Below are 17,740 nucleotides of genomic sequence, written 5' to 3'. Positions count from 1 at the left end.
GCAATGAGCGGTCAGAGGAACCATAACTGATTCATAGGTGAACCAACAAAGTTGTGCACACTTCGGATGGGATCAGGTTAAAAGGACAGAAAAATGCCCCAAGATATATTAGAGATGGGTTAGACTCCGAGATATAAGGTTCTAAGTCCCTTCAGTGTAATTTTGTATGTATATACTGGTAGAGAAGACATGTGGTTAGACAGATGCTATTATTCCACAATGTCTGACGGTAATGGTAATAAATCGTCGGAATTAACCAAGTTATTTATTGGTGTATGAAGGGGGGTGAAGTTGAGCTCTTCAGGTGTTAATGTTTTCAAGAGGTAGATCCATCTAGACTCTTTCATCAGGAGAATTTTGTTGAAGTTTCCTTTCCTGGAGTTTAAAGTTAATTTCTCCAATGCCTGAAATGTAAGGTGTGTTGGATCAGCCTGAGGGTAGTTGCGGACATGGTTTGATACTAGAGTGGAGATGTTTAAGTTGGTGATGGAACAAATGTGCTGTAGTATCCTGCGTTTTAGTTGTTGGTAGGTTTTGCCCACGTACTGGGTACCACAACTGCATGTGATCAAATAAATCACTCGAGTAGAGCTACAGTTGATGAACGCCTTGATTTTATATTCTTTTTTCGTTATGGAGCTTATAACTGTTTTTGTGGGTTTGATGTATTGACATGCTTTACAATGTCCACAGCGGTAGATTCCAGTAGTCTGGGTTAACCATGTAGATTGTGATGGTTTGGTGGGTTCAGTATGGCTATGAACCAAGATGTCTCTCAGGTTTTTGGCCCTGCGTGCAGTAATTTGGGGATAATTGCCAATACTTTCACCAAGGTCTGTGTCATGTTGGAGTATCGGCCAGTTGTGTGCCATTATCTTTTGTACTTGATCCCAATATAGATCGTAGGTGCCTATACAACGAGTAATTTTTGTTTCAAGCTTGGGTTTGTTATTTCTTAGGCTTTCACTTCTGTTTGTTAGTAGTGCTCGTTGAAAGGCTCGTTTTAGGATTCTGTTTGGATAACCTTTCTGTTTGAACATAGTTCTAAGTTTCTTGGCTTCCCTTAGGAAAGTTGTTTCGGTGGAGCAATTCCGCCTTGCGCGTAAATACTGGCCGAAGGGTATACCTGACTTCAGCTTTACAGGATGATAGCTAGTCCAGTGGAGCAAGCTATTGGTAGCAGTGTCTTTTCTGAAGAGTTCAGTTTCCACCTTACCATCTTCCAAAAAAATAAATTTATGTTGAGGTCTAAAAATACCAGATGCTAAGAATCTATCACATGTGTGAGTTGGAGGCCAATGGTGTTGGTATTTAGATCTCTAACCAGATTTTGAAATTTTTCCACAGATCCTAACCAAAAGACCAGTATGTCATCAATGTATCTATGCCAACTATAGATACATGTGTCATACTGGTCCTTGGTGACGGCTGGCAATATGGTTTCTTCCCACCAACCTAGATATAGGTTGGCGTAACTGGGAGCACACGCCGTCCCCATAGCTGTCCCCTTGAGTTGCAGGTAGTATTGACCATTGAAGACAAAGAAATTATGCGTCAGAACGAATTCTAATAATTTGATAATGAAGTCGCTTTGTGCTGCTGTAAAGCCTGGTGTTTTGTTTAAGAAATAGGACGTAGCTAGTAGGCCTATACTGTGTGGGATGTTGTTATAAAGGGCTACAACGTCCAAACTGCCCAACATACAGTAAGGGGGGACTTCTAGATTTTCAAGTAGTAACAATGTCTGTTTAGTATCTTGAAGATGAGATTTTAGTCTAAGGGATGTAATAATTTATCCAAGAATTGGCTACTTCTCTCAGTGATAGAACCATTGCCTGAGACAATTGGTCTACCGGGGGGGATTAACCGGGTTCTTGTGGATCTTGGGAAGACAGTAGAAGGTGGCAATTGTTGGAGTCATATTGGGGATGATGAATTTGTATTCATTATTGCTAATGATGCCATCCAATTCTGCTGCTTCCAAGATGCTTTTTAGTTCAATAAGATATTCTGTGGTAGGATCCTTAGGAAGATGGCTATAGTGCTGTACATCTTGAAGATGTTCCATGCACATCTCAATATATTTACTTTTGTCCAAAAGGACAATGTTACCACCTTTATCAGAGGCCTTAATGACCAGGTTTTGTTCATGGCTTAATTCAAACAAGGCTCTTCTTTCTGCTGTGGTAATATTGTCTCCACATCTGGTAGGGGTCTCTAAGGACTCAATTTCATTGGTGGTCATTTTTATAAAGAGATCTACGCTAGATACTTCCTTAAAGTTGGGGGTAAACCAGCTTTCTGGCTTGAGAATGGTAAGAGGTTGAATGGGATCCTGCTCGTCTAGTAGAGATAGTAGTGTTTGGTAGTGCTGATAGTCAGTGTTAGAAAAACCGTCTTCCTTGGCCAGTTTTTGTTTTTTTCTCTTATGAACCACATTCAAGGCCAATTTTCTACCGAACAGATTCGTATCTTTTATCCAGTCGAATTTTTCGGAGTTAGGGGTAGGTACAAAAGACAGACCTTTGTTAAGAAGTGAAAGATGATGTGTTTTAAGTGTAAATGTTGACAAAGTGATTACTTGGTTTTCATCTTTCAATCTTGGGTCAAATTCATTCTTTTTTCCGGTTTGTACCCCCATTTTTTCCGGTCCCTTAGCCAGGCCCCTAGTGGAAGTGGCCAATCCTCCTCTATATCTTCATTTCCAACACCTTTGTGTTTATTTAGTTAAATATGGTGTTGCCTGGGTTTTAGAACACTAAATTAACAGCTTATACCAAGTTAGCAAGTGGAATCCACTGATCCAGTGCCTGTGCTATTTTAAAGTTAGAATGCACTCGGACTGTAAATTAAACCAGTGCTCAGTACTTACTAACTATCCAGAATGCCCAATTACTGCACATTGGACTAGCACCTGATACTTGCTATTTCTAATGCACTTTGACTATACATTACATGCACTTTGACTAAACCTGTTGTCATGTGGGACTATGAACCAAAGGTCTAAATTAAGTTGTCATGTTTTATATATCATGAGTACACACTGAACCAGTTGGAAGAACTCAGTCATCGTGTAGAATACACTGAGATTCCAACCCTAACCATAGGTTGAAACCACTTGCCAGGTAGATCCCTTCAAGTGCACATTAAATCTGAGGCCTAGGCTTAATCATTATATGGAAAACAATCACAGTCAAAACTGAATCTACTTTTATCTATGACGAGGTTCACACATAAAGCCATGATGTAGGTGCTCGGCTTTGTACCTTGTACGAAGCACTTCTTGGGCAAATAAAGGATTTTCTGTCCCTTTAAAAGCTCACGCTATACAAAATGTACTTAGCTCACTCTTACTTTGCAAACGCCTAGAGGCAGCTCACTATTAAAGAAGATCAACTAGCCTACGCCACACTTAATGCAATAACAGCAACGACCATATTGTTTATTTCGACTAATTGCGTACAATGGTTACAGTTTATTGTAACAGTGGCTGGAAAGACATCGCACCCAATATAGCTGACAGTAGTGTCTGATCTTGGCAGTGTAGATGTTTGTGAAATATATTTACTATATTATTCAGACACCACACATGCAAAGTTCATGCCAAGGTTGGGCATCCATAGTATGAGGCATGTTGTTTAAGGTACCAGGGAGCTGTGTGAGTGTTAATTACGTTTTGGCAGCTTGTTCTGACATTACGGGAAGCACGCTTAAAGTAAATATCTCCAGGCTGCTCATTATAGCATAACTGAACTTTTGGAGTTTGGGAGCTTATTTAAATATAAACATTGTGCACCCTTTCATACAAATCCGGAGACATTAATCACTTAATCACTTACAGCCAGTGAGCTGGTAAAATCTCCGGCACTAAGTAAGATTATTTTTTTTTTTAAAGGGCTTGTTACAATTGCAAATGTCAGTTCCTGGCTTTGACAAGACCCAATCTAATTGTGTGTTTGTTTTTTTATAGCAAACTAGGTTTAAATAATTTGTAGCAACGTGTGAGACTATAATATATTTGTAGATGTAGATTACATAAAGTTTAATGGGACACTATAGACGTCCAAAGCACTTTATCTCAATTAAGTGTTTTGGGTGCAGTTCCACTGTCGTTTTAACCCTGCAATGTAAAGCATTGCCATTCTGTAGAAAATGTTATGTTTTTATTGCAGGACTAAACACACTTCTAATGGCTGTTCTAATTCCTGAATCAGACTCTGTTCTTCAATCAAATGCTGCCTATAGAAAGCGTTTGATTGGACGAATGCGGCATTTTGCTGCTCATGCCTGTCTTGCCCTTAGTGCTTCTTGTAGAGGATGCAGAAGATATCAGCAGGCTTGCTAACGGAAGCAGAGTGAGTAGCTGCAGCGTACTGGGAATGAGATTAGTAAAATCTATTTAAATTCACTTTTGCAACATGAAAGGGGGTGGACCGATTTCAAAACAATAGAAGGGAACGTATAGTCCCAACAAAAAAAGATTATTATTTTCGGTTCCCTTTAAAAAGATCGTTGATAAAACTTGTTTCAAAGAGTTGATAGATTTTGTGTCAGATTTTGATTTCATACTTTCCAAAAGTATAGAGTTGTAGTAGGTTTTAAGGTCCTGAAATCTATCTGCTATCTGTCATCTGTAGCTACATACCGAACATGTCAGCACTGGGAAGAGATAGGGAAAAACAATATTCATTCACCTTGTCATTGAGGATCACGTTCTTGAGACCTCTACATTATAGGTAATAGATACATTAAATCACTTAACGTGTGTAGAGTTGTCATGAAATGCAGTGTTTTATTGACCTGTAATATCCACTCAATTAGACATACGTCTGCTGGTTAGACATTTAATCAGCCTGCGGCAGTATCTCAAGGTCTAATCAGCTAATCCTGAATCAACAACTCATTGCATATAAACATTCAGACATGGTCAAGAGGTTCCATTATTGTTCAAAACAAACATCTCATTAGAGAATAAATAAGTGGCTTTGACCAAAGAATAATTGCTTGGGCCAGATGTGATGATCTCATGTGCAACTGTCTATAGAATTTACAAAACATGGCGTGAAAAGCAAAAAAAATCTGGTGGGCATCTGTTCTGTGGGCAAAACCGTCTTGTTAACGAGAAATGTTAGAAGAGAATAACTGGATGTCGACAGTAACTGAAATACCAGTTATACAGGAGAGCATCTCCGAACACGCAATAAGTTGACTGGAGACCACGCTGGGTTCCTTTCATGTCAGCTACAGTGGCTACCTGCATACAAACACTGGACAATAGAAGAAGGGAAACCTTTCCTGGTCTGACAAATCTCTATTATTAGCATACAATGTTTCCAACCACAAATATAAGAACTTAACTTATATCAGTCCTGTTGCAGGAGAATGCGTTTCAGCTTCTCCAGGAGGCTCTCCCAGCAATTCTCCTTATAAAATATAGTATAAAAACCTGATAGAGGATACCGCTGTAATCTTAAGGAAATAGATGCGTAACAAACTGTGTTCCACTATGTTATGCATATTTTCCCTATAGATTACAGATGAATCTTTATTTTTGCTGTAAGATTCTAATAGAACCAGAATTTGGTATAAACAACACTGACTTGTATCAGCGTTTCTGACTGATGATGATGGTGTCATTATGCTGGTGTGGGGTTTGTTAAATGTTTTTAAAATTCTAAAAAAACCAAGAACTATTAGGTGCTGCTTTATTTCATAAGCATATTTCCATAAATATAGTAAAATGTGTCTCAGCATAAGTATGGACCTCCAAGGACTGAGAAAGTGAATGTAGAAGCGAGTCAGAAAGGGATTCCCAACATATTATGTCTTTGAATTCACTCATTGGACCAGAAGTACTAAGTAAATTTCAAATGTAAAGCCCAAAATAGCAGAACTGAGAACAGCATTGACTTGGAAAATATCTTATAATTCAGTTATTTTGACAAAAATTATAAAATTCACTTAGAATTCCCAGGAATTCTCACTTTAGTGAATAACTGCGGTCGACATTTTTAGAACAGGCCGTCTGCCATAGACTATAAATAAACTGCCAGTTCACACATAAAATATGAGATCATTTGCTTTATTTAATTTTTAATGGTTCCCTGGAAGTAAAATATGCCTATGAATGCAAGTCTTCCTGAAATAACATTCATTCACATGGTTGCACAAGTGTAAATATAACTTATTTTCATATGAAATATGACTTCTCTAACCTGTATTTGTGTGATAATTATAATCCCTCATTACTTGTGTAGTCTGTGATCAGTATCCAAAGATAACTCTAGGGAAAATACTCCTTTCAAAATGAAAGGATGAATGAAACTGTGCACACATTTTGGTGGTATTAATAACACAGTTTTAAAACTAACTGATGTGCACAGATGTAGTTGTTTTTAAATATACTACACTCTTGCCATATATAAGATTGGATATTTTTTTTAGTAGGACAATGGCTAAAATCTGCCTAATAAAGGCAATGATTTGTTTAGGTTTTGTCTTACCATCACTGTTGCATGCACATGTTTATTAAACCCTTACCTACCTCCACTTCTTACTCCTGAGATCTTCTTGCCTCGACTCATTCTTCAGCTGTCAGATTTGACATGTCCATCAACCATCATGTACCCCACCATCCTTCTTCAGCTGTCATGTTTCATATCTTGCATCTTCTTTGTCCTATGTCCCTCTACCTTTTTTCGTGTTTGATATTTCATGCCTTCTTTTGCCATCATGTGCCCTTCCACACTTCCTCAAGCATCATATCTCATATCTCGCACCATGTGGCCATCATGCGTCCCTTTGTCTATCTTCAAAAATCACATGCACATCCACCCATTATGATTAGATATCGCACACGTTCTTTAGCTTTCATGTCTTTGTATAGCCTTCATGTGTCCCTCCACCATTCTTCACATATTATATTACATATCTCCTAACTTCTTTAGCCTTCATGTGTCCCTCCACCATTCGTCACTTGTCATTTTTCCTCTTTCTTTTTGGTCATCATGTTTTTACCCGTTAACTTTAGCCATATCCCCTATCTCCTCTTAAGCATCCTTCATCTTATATCATGTTCATATTACCTTCCCTATCTTCCTTCTTCAGCTATGACATTTTGTGTTCTCTGAGCTTTCACAAAAACTGTTGCACTCTGGAGTTATCTCCTATGCCGTCATTTATCCGCGTCTTCAAAAATTACTATCGTCATTTTTCCACCTCGGCTGTTAAATCATAACAACATACACTGAATGTGCCACATACAGCATGTACAGCTCTTACTGAGTTGCAGGTCTGGGGTGCAAAGCAAAGCAAAGCTACACTGAATACCTTTCTATGATGTAAGAGTTGATATGACAGTATTTGATTTGTATACAAAAGTCACACAAAACAGAGAAAGGGTGCGCCTAAAATCAATAAAAATATAAATATAAGTCCAGAAAACTTTACGTAAGTCCAGAATGGTACAATCCTCGTGAATATGGAAGGCACTTAAGAATGGAGTAGGTCTTTACGGATATGTGCTTTTAGTTCAGAAGAACATATAGAAAAAAAGAAAATAACAAGACTCCAATGGTGCAGTATGTAAAAGATACACAATAATAAAATAGTGGTATTACTCACACTTTTCTGGCAAATCTGGCAAATTTCAATGTGTAAAAACTGAAAGCGGGGAAAGCCCTACATTTAACCCTGGAACTTTTCCAAAACACTATAAAACCTGAACATGGGGGGTACTGTTATACTTGTGAGACATTTCTGGACACAAATATAGGTGTTTTATTAAAAGTCAACAGTATTATGACATTCATGGTTAATGTCATGCAGAACTTAAAACATAACAATATTTCTTAATATCTAAAAAATTGTTTATATCAAATTATGTTTCATATATGAATATTTGATGTGAAATGAAATCCCTGTTTCTCCGGAACAAAACAACATATAATAAGTGTGGGTGCACTTAATATGAAATAGGTCAATTATGGTTGAACAGACATATAGTGCAAATTTCAGGTTTTGTTTTGATTAGAACTCGTACAATTACCGCCGTCCTTAAGAGGTTAAGGAACGAGACAGCTGTCACTGGTGTAGAGTTTGGCACTGGACAACAAAATACTGAAAAAAAATGCAGAATCAAATGCATAGAATTTATTTTACCAACACAAAAATGATACGTTGTATAGAAACGGCTTAAACTAAAAAGTGTTCTTTAAATCATGTACCCTATATATTATTACTTTTAGGCTGCCCGTTGCCCCTTTAAATGCTGTATCCAGTCATAGGATTTCTGAATCCTTTGCTGTGGTATAATTTCTTTTTACAAAGTGTTCATCACTCACATGGTTGCATGAGTAATCCCAGCAGAGCTGGCTTACTAGCCTCTCTTACAAAGATTTAACTGTGATTGTTCTATCTGTCATTCACTGAATGGTTTGATGGGGTAAAACTTGATGTTAGTTCTAAGGCATATAAAAGAATTAGCTCTCAAAAATGAATACTTTCTTTTCTTTTGAGTTAATATTGGATTGAAGTTCAATTGTGTGAAGGGATAGTAAAGGCTGTGTGACAGTAAATAGGGTGGGAGGTGTGTATGTGAGTTTTTTTTATTTAAAATCAATTAGTCTAATTAAAAGAGAACCTATTTACTTGCATGTTGCGATTTTTAGTTGGTTTTGTATTTTCACTACTAGACTATGAGAGTTATCCTTTATTTTATTTTGTAGACTTGTTTATTAGAGTATAGTATATGTATTATTTAAGTATTACTAGTACATTTTATTTGGGTATTTATGGAAGTGAAGGTTGTATGATGGGGGAAAAAAGCTAATTTAAAGGAATACTATAGGGTCAGGAACACAAACTATAGTGTTAAAAACATCATCTAGCCCAGTGTTACCCAACCCAGTCCTCAAGGCACACCTACCAGTCCAGGATTTAAGGATTACCCAGTTTTGTCTAAGGTGTTTATAGAAAAAAAAGAAAAAACACCTTAGACAAAACTGGGTAATCCTTAAATCCTGGACTGGTAGGTGTGCCTTGAGGACTGGGTTGGGAAACACTGATCTAGCCCCACTGCCCCGCTATATATAGTAAAACCAGTCTGCTTCTCTTGGCTTTGCCCCTGATCTGCCTGCTTAGCTGACATCATCAGAAGTGATGTTTTGAGCCAATCACAATGCTTTCCTATAAGATTGGCTGAGACTGTCAAGGAGGCAGCTTTGAAGTGTTTAGTGTTTAGCTTTGAAACACTGCACATATGGAGTTTAACCTCTCTGCTCTCTGTAAGTATTACTCCACTTCCGGCAGCATCATAAGTGCATCATTAGCCAACCGAGAACAAGGAACACGCACTAAATGGCATTCATTGTTTGAGAGCGGTCAGCTGGCACCCTCAGCCAATGAATGGTTAGCGAGACCTACTTTGCACTCCTGCAGCTCACAGGAGGACCTTTGACAACCGGCACGGTCACAGGTAAGAGGGCAAACTGCTTTGCATTACTGTGCCAGGGGTACTCCTGGCATCATAAGCACAACTGTGGGCTGTAGTGGTTATGGTGCTCTGAGTAAGCCTTTAAATTATCAAAGGAATCATATAATATAGGATAAAAAAAATAGCTATTTATAATTTGATCAACTTGCCTATTTGTCAAATTATGTGATATTCCATTGTCAATTGTTTAGTGGATAATTTCCCTTTAAGAGACCTGCAGGTTCCCATTCTCTTCTCATCATCTACATGGGTGGAGCTTTGAATTGAATCCAAGTTTAAACTATGCTAAATGGCTCTATTGTGTTCATACTGTTGTATAATTATAGGGCAGACATATATATACATGCTGAGTTATTATGCTTTGTCATGTCAGACTAACACACACAGCGCTGCTTTAGCAAGATGATGTTACGCAATGTTTATCGAGTTATACAGCTGGCTTCCATTTCAGATAGGACAACCAATCATAATGAAACTACTTATCAAACGTGATATCTGTGTGTGAATCATAGGTCACATCAGGTACAAACTGCAGATTAAGTGTTTCCAGATCTGTGTATGTTGGTACTAACACGAGCAATTCAGTAACATACAACTGGTATTGTATTCATATAACTGATGCTGTCAAGTGAATATTATTTGAAGAATAAGAATATTATATCTTGTAACTGAGATAAATAAATTGATATAAATAAAATCCTAACCCCAAAACCTTAACCCATTCCTATCTGTAACCCTATGAGTTACCCTTATCCTAACCTTATCCCTAACCCTCACGTTAACCCTAACCCTAAACGAATAAGACGCGAGCAACATTGTGTCATGTATAGGGTGCTGTGACAAGCAGTTAGTAGCATAGCAGCAGGCAGGGCCACAACCAGAAATGTTGGGGCCCCTAACTCAGCTCAGGGTCTGGGGCCTGCCTCCAATCCCGCCCACAGGGTCCGCCTCCAAATCCCGCCCACAGGAATACACACACAGACACAAACACACACACTGATACAAAAGGGCACAGATACACACTAAAAGACACACATACTGAAACAGACATACACGCATATAGGCATACATACTGACACACACACACATACTGAGACATACACACATATACAGACACACAGGCATACATAGTGACAGACAGACACATACTAACATACATACAGACACACATGCATGAGGACATACAGACACATACGTACATACACACTGACATACATACAGACACCGACATACATACATACACACTGACATACATACAGACACCGACATACATACATACACACAAACAGGCATACATACATTCATACTGGCATGCATACATAAATACATACATACAGATATACCGACAGACATACATTCATACAGACAGACATACATGCATACAGACACTGACATCCATACACACATACATACATAGACAGACATACATTCATAATGGCATACATACAGACATACATACATACATTCATACTGGCATACATGCATATATACAGACATACTGACAGACATACATACATACTGACATACATGCATACTGACACCCATACACACATACACACGTTCATAATGACCTGCAGACATACATTCATACTGACACACTGACATACAGACATACATGCATACATACAGACATACATTCATAATGACATACATACAGACATATATACATGCATACTGACATACAGACATACATTGATACATACAGACATACATACTGACATACATTCATACAGACATACATACACACACACACGCACACGCACAGAGCTCATTTTTCAGCCACCCTCCTGTTTCTTACCTTTTCTTTGCAGGAGGGTGGCTGGGGCTGATAGGATTCGGCGTGGGTATCCCTCTTCACGACCTGGCTGGTGCTCCTGCCGCGCGGAGTGAGCTGGGAGGAAGTGACCACTTCCGCCCAGCAGCACTTGCTGCGGCTGTGTTTTTTTTTCAAAGGGGCCCAGTCGCGCTATTACACGGCCACAGCGCTGGCCGGGCCCCTGAAGATATAGGGCCCATCGGGTGGCCCTAAGTGCCTGGGCCACCCGATAGGCCCAATCAGCATGTGGGCCCCGGTGCAACTGCACCGGCAGCAGTTCCGCCGCTACACGTGGGGCCAGGGCGGCTGGGCCCGTGACAACCGTCATGGTTGTCACCACCTGATGGTGGCCCTGGCGGCAGGTATAGGGAGCAAAATTGCAGCAATATTTTAATACGCCACAACATATTTTAACAAGAGATTAGGTCCTCATTGTAATCAGAGATATTTTGTAGTCAACATTTTCCTGGTTGTAGACTGATTGTAAGCTGGTACCCATGTGCAGTCTAAGGGCCCAGAAAGTGACATACAAGTATCGGTCTGCTTAGGAATTAGTGTGAGTTAGTATGAGTTGTTATCATTATTAGTATTATTTATATAGCGCCAACACATGCACAATGGGGGGACTAACAAACACATAATTGTAACGAGGCGAGTTGGACGCACAGGAACAGAGGGGTTGAGGGCCCTGATCAATGAGCTTACATGCTAGGGGTAGTTAACATACAGTCAGCCCAAGCAAGTGCACCTCCAGCTACAAACACAAAACAGCTATGAACAACGCATTCACAGGTCATAGAATGAAAAACAGATGTCTTTATTCCATCGTAGACACTCTTTGCCTCAATATAAAAAGTTAGCGGGCTTTCCTGAAGATATATTATTTTTCATTCACTGATAGCAAATATTGTCAATCTATGATTATCAGTATGTCATCTGAGGTTTGGCTATCATTATGGATGTATTCAATTGCAGAGAATTGAAAATTACATCTGTAAAAAAAAAAAAATACATTGAAATAGTTAAGATGTAAGATGTCTCGGCTATCTCCGCTTTGTATTTTCTCAACATGACTGTGTTGGTCAGAGTTTTTGTTTTCAACTCAGCACAGTTCAGTGTTTACCTTTGTGGTTGCTTTTAACCGTCAGACCTTGTTTGATCCTTGACTTACTAAGGACCGAAGCGCAATATGTTGACGGTTTGCTAAGCAAAGTATCCACGATGTTTCCAAATGATAGAAGATGTAAAGATAGCCACAAATACATACATTGTCCAAAGGAGTCTTTTGTGGTCATTTAAATACCTTAAATAGTAGACGCATCCCATGTTTAGTGAAATTAGATTACTTGTGTTCAGTATGAACTACACTGCTTCATCAGACAAAAGAAAGATGGCCATATACCATTTCATGTCACAAGGGTTTGATTATAGCTATAAAACAACATCTGTTACTCCATATGATATGAAGACGACGTGTTTAGCAATTGCTCCACAATCACTGTTGATTATCCTTAATATTCCCTTGGATATGTAAACATACACAGAAATATGTGACCAACTGTTACTTTGTAAACACTGAGTTCATGGTTGTCTACAACCTACTCCAGCAGACATGGGCTATATACTTGTTTTTTTCTTTACAGACAGTTTACTGAAAATAATAGATACTGTCGGTGGTATGTACAAAAGTAAGAATTCAAATATATCTTGAAAAGGGCTTTTTGGGTTGAAACGTCGGGTGTTATTTGTGTCTCTCTCACACAATGTGTTAAGATTAAGAGCTGAAACACTAAGTATTTTTTTACAGTATGAGCTGAAACACTAAGTATTTTTTTACAGTATTTTTCTTTATTATTGCTATTTTTTTCATTTTTTAAAAAATATTTATTATGTACACTAGTATCGCTTTATGTGCCTTCTGTATGTATTACATTGATATACTCTAAGTCGAATTTCTGCATTTAAAGACAAAGCCCTTGGGCTGAAATATGTGTCTATATCAATTGTCTATCTTTTATTTTTGCTATAATAAATTAAGCCTATTATTTTATTTAAACCATTAGGTGTGCAGTTGGTTTTTGTCGGTTATAGTATGTTTACTTGGGGAAGTGGTTATTCCAACTAATCGCACCCTACATTCTTTGCTACATACTGTATTGTAATAGATGCCCCTATTTATACTAATTATTAAAAAGTATTTGTGCCATATTCCTAAATTCTTCCAGCTTTCTTATAATGCATTGCTACATAATCACATAAAAGAGACAAAGTATTGTTTCTGTTTAAAGTAAAAAAAATAATGAGCAAACTTAGCTTAACCCCTTCCCAATGTTAGGACGCCATGGAACAGACTAACATTTTGCTGTGACCAGATTTAAATCCCTGCTCACACAAGGGAGGTGGACCAGGTATCAATCGATTTTCAGTGGCCTCAGATGAACAGATGTGCTGTATTTACAGCCTTTTAAATAGACATTTAAATGTCTATTGCTACAACCTGGTTAAATCACACCAGGGAGACCCAGGTATCAATCTAGTTAATCAGTTTAGTGGTCCCAGAGTAACTGATGAGTTGTATGGAGCACTCAAAGTGGGCACTGCATATAGCACTTTAAATTATTATTATTATTATTATTGCCATTTATATAGCGCCAACAGATTTCGTAGCGCTTTACAATATAAATATAAATTCTTTGAGAACGCCACCTGTGCGATTGCACTAAGCTGTAGTGATTCTGGTCTGGCACGTGCTCACGGTACACCTCCAGCATAGCCCCATGCTAATTTCAATCGATGCTGGCCTTTGCCACAGTGTAATTGGCATGTCTGATTCTCAATATTACCTTGTAATGCTGAAAACAGCCAGTAGATGGCGGCAACTGCAGATGGTGGCAACTGTTTTAACTAGCAAATTTAGCTGGTGATCAGTACTGTGTCAATGTTAGGTTAGGACTAGTGTTAGGATAGGCATAGTTGTAGGGTTAGAGTTTGTATGAATTTAGTGTTAGGATAAGGTAAGGGTTAATGCTGTTTTATGGTTAATGTAATGTTATGGTTAAGGTTAGGGTAGGTATATTGGTAGAGTTATTGTAAGTATAGGGTTAGGGGTAGGGTTGGTATACAGTTTGGGGGTTGGTATAGGGTTAGCATTAGCTAACAAAAAGTCATTTAGATTCTAGACAAATTAAGTATTTAATAATCAGGACTGATATATGAATATATTTTAAACTCTTTTTATTTAGTTTTACTAATATATGTAAGCATTGTTATAAGCAAAATGTTGTCATTTTTAACCTTTTTGTTCTCACTTAATGTGTTCTTTGGAATATATATAGGATATTGAAATAAAACTCTTTCACACAGGAGGTTGCTGTAGACAGTAGACATTAAATAACAGACTTGATAAGAAATGCTAAATTAAAGGGAAATTAAAAAAACGACCAATTTTCAGGAAGTGCATGGGAAGGCTGTGTAGGTCACATCTTTGGTAGGTGTGGCTAGGTCTGCGTAAACAAAGATTAAACTCCTAAATGGCAGATAATTGAACAGTGAGACTGCAGGGGCATGATCTATATACCAAAACTACTTCATTAAATGAAAGTTGTTTTGGCACTGGGAGTATCTCTTTAACTTTATAAAGTCTGGTCTGAAAAGGAGGAACATTGCATTTCTTCAATTTGAGTGTTTACAATTTGCTGTTTATGATTATACCATAAAAGATCATTTAATAATGATGTGTTTGTGTAGTAGCTGAAGAATAATGGCTGGCAATCTTTGTAAAGTTTGACGATGGCTATCAATAAAAGTAGAGCTTTTCAGGAAAATTCAACAGACCCTTTACCTACCTTTACCTAGTAGGAACAAACATATTCATCATCCTAAGGTTGTAAGGTGTGAGGGTATGTTTTGTTTAGCCCCTTAAGGACCAAACTTATGGAATAAAAGGTAATCTTGACATGTCACACATGTCATGTGTCCTTAACCCCTTAAGGACACATGACATGTGTGACATGTCATGATTCCCTTTTATTCCAGAAGTTTGGTCCTTAAGGGGTTAAGGGGTTAAGGGTTACAGAACTCTGAAACTGTAGCGTTAGCAATATTTAAGGAAACCATTTTTGTGGAGGTAAAATAGCCATAAAGAGAAATAGGACTTGAGCAGATTGTGGTTCAAACCAGAAGAGAATACCAGCTTTTGTATGATATGTGTTATGCTGAAGACACATCTTTTTTTATTTTTCTATCTTCTTTATTTTCCAATCCTCCAGCTTGAGGAACCAAAAGCATTTCTAAACTATATGTTTAATACAAGTATTAAAGGGACAATATAGTCACCAAAACAACTTTAGTTTAATGAAGCAGTTCTGGTGTATAGTTGAGGCTCCTGCAGTCTCACCACTCAGTTCTCTGCCATTTAGGAGTTAAATCCCTTTGTTAATGCAGTCCTAGGCACACCTCTCTACATATGACTTGCACAGCCTTCCTAAACACTTCCTGTAAAGAGACATCTAATGTTTACACTTCACGTATTGCAAATTCTGTTTAATTCAGAATTACATATCTCCTGCTCTTTTAATAGCTTGTTAGACCCTGCAGGAGCCTCCAGTAAGTAATTAAATATAAATGTACAGAGCAGGAGGTAATAACATTTAAAATAAGTTACATCAGATTAAAAACGCAACCATTTTCATTTCATGCAGGCAGTGCCAGTCACAGCCAGGTGAGGTGTGGCTATGGCTGCAAAAACAGAAACAACGGTGATTTGACCTCTAAAGGACAGTGCATTGAGCAGTGAGACTTCAAAGGCATGGTCTATATGCAAAAACTGCTTCATTAAGCTAAAGTTGTTTTGGTGACTATAGTGTCCCTTTAATTATTTGATTGTATTTCTCCTCTTAAAATGTAGAATGTTTAGTACAGGGAACTGGATTGACCATTTAATCTCATCTTTGATCAAATCTTAATGAAGTTCTGTTCAGTTTCTATCTAGTATTACAGTCGCAGCTGTTGTTCATGCCTCGTTTACTGTGTACAAATATCTCTGCAAGTATTGTCAGGGCCGGACAACTGGGAAATTCCAATCTGTTATCCAAAGTGTCGCCAAGAGACAGTAATAAACTGTTACAGCAAAATAATTAGTCAGACATGTTGTGCCTGCTTTGCAGATGCAGTACATTGCATACTAAATCGAAAGGGATCTCTAAATTAGCGGTTTCGCATTATAAAATGTGTGAAATGAATTTTCGGCTTTGGCATTATATAACATTCCCTTAGTGTTACATTACCATCGGTCAGCTGAAATATGTCATTAAATGTTTCAAACTACTGGAAAACATATACTTGCTGTCACATTGGTTTATATGTATTTTGGAGAATTAAATTTGCGCAGACGTTATTATCATTTCATCTAAACTATTTTATGAGGGTACTTTAGGCGAAGTAACATTGTACCCTCCCGTCTAGTTAAGAGAATACCACCAGGTCCCTGGGTGATGGACCGACCTTAAATGACCTGGGTCATTGCCTGCTAGATACTCTGCTTTGCTTGGAGAAATGATGGACAGCCAGACTGGAGAGCCTTTAAAGGGGCACTTTAGGCATCCAAAAAAATTTAACTTAATGTAGTAGTTTTGGTGCATACATTGTGCCCCTGCATCTAAATCAACTTTTTTTTACTACGTTTTTTAAGCGTGTAGTCAATTCACCATAACTTATAGAATATGTCTATTGTCACTATTGCATTGTTTGTGATAAAATGATCCTTCCTATTCAATTTGTTTATTCATATCTTTATTTATTTAATGCAGTAATAATACAGATCACTTATACTAATGACAATCCATCGTAATTTCATAGACGATCACAACTATTTAAAAGACACTTTGCAGGCATCAAAAGCCAACCACCTTATTTACTGGCACGTAAGATAATACATAGATGCTTGCAGTGCCCCAACAGCATAGTCAAGCACAAGATAATACATAGAATAAACAGCGTTGTGGCAATCAGGGAAAGTGCACAGTTTTTTGTTAAATTGACTTATACAGGCTATACTTCTATGTCCAATTATGTTCAGAACAGATTTAGTTAGGCACGTGTGCATAACTGGACAGGAGGATTAACTGGCTTTAACACTGCATAGTTAAACTGAGAGAATACAAGCGGTGTTAACCACTGGGTTGCTTAAACATAACGCAGGATGTTACCACAGTAAAACGTGTAATGATGGCAAGCCAGGCCCACATTTGTAGCCATGGAGTAACTGTGGTCTCCAAACAGGATTGTTCAGCCGACACCAGTAGATGGTTGGGCATGGACATAGCAGTTCGAGAGTCCATTCGGCCATGGATGAGCACTCCACCAGACGCAAGCGTGGATGCTGTCCAGTATTGCTCCCTCTTCATTCTGGGCATAATCATCACCAGCCTCTG

General features: G+C 38.1%; 1 protein-coding gene and 1 long non-coding RNA gene across 2 annotated transcripts in view; one reads left to right on the top strand and one right to left on the bottom strand.

Moving 5' to 3' along the window:
• The window catches only part of LOC134587360 (uncharacterized), a 748,302-nt gene that overhangs the window by 490,749 nt on the left and 239,813 nt on the right, over window positions 1-17,740 (top strand). The gene's annotated exons all lie outside the window — the stretch shown is intronic.
• The window catches only part of BCL2L11 (BCL2 like 11), a 189,589-nt gene continuing 176,406 nt past the window's right edge, over window positions 4,558-17,740 (bottom strand). Inside the window, exon 5 of the transcript XR_010086627.1 lies at window positions 4,558-4,568. The gene's annotated coding sequence lies outside the window, so the exon portion shown is untranslated. The remainder of the gene's footprint in view (window positions 4,569-17,740) is intronic.

This window comes from Pelobates fuscus, chromosome 2 (genome assembly GCF_036172605.1).
Source record: "Pelobates fuscus isolate aPelFus1 chromosome 2, aPelFus1.pri, whole genome shotgun sequence".
NCBI lineage: Eukaryota > Metazoa > Chordata > Amphibia > Anura > Pelobatidae > Pelobates > Pelobates fuscus.
Note: the sequence above shows the minus strand (reverse complement) of the source record. Positions and strands in the feature narration are given on the sequence as shown.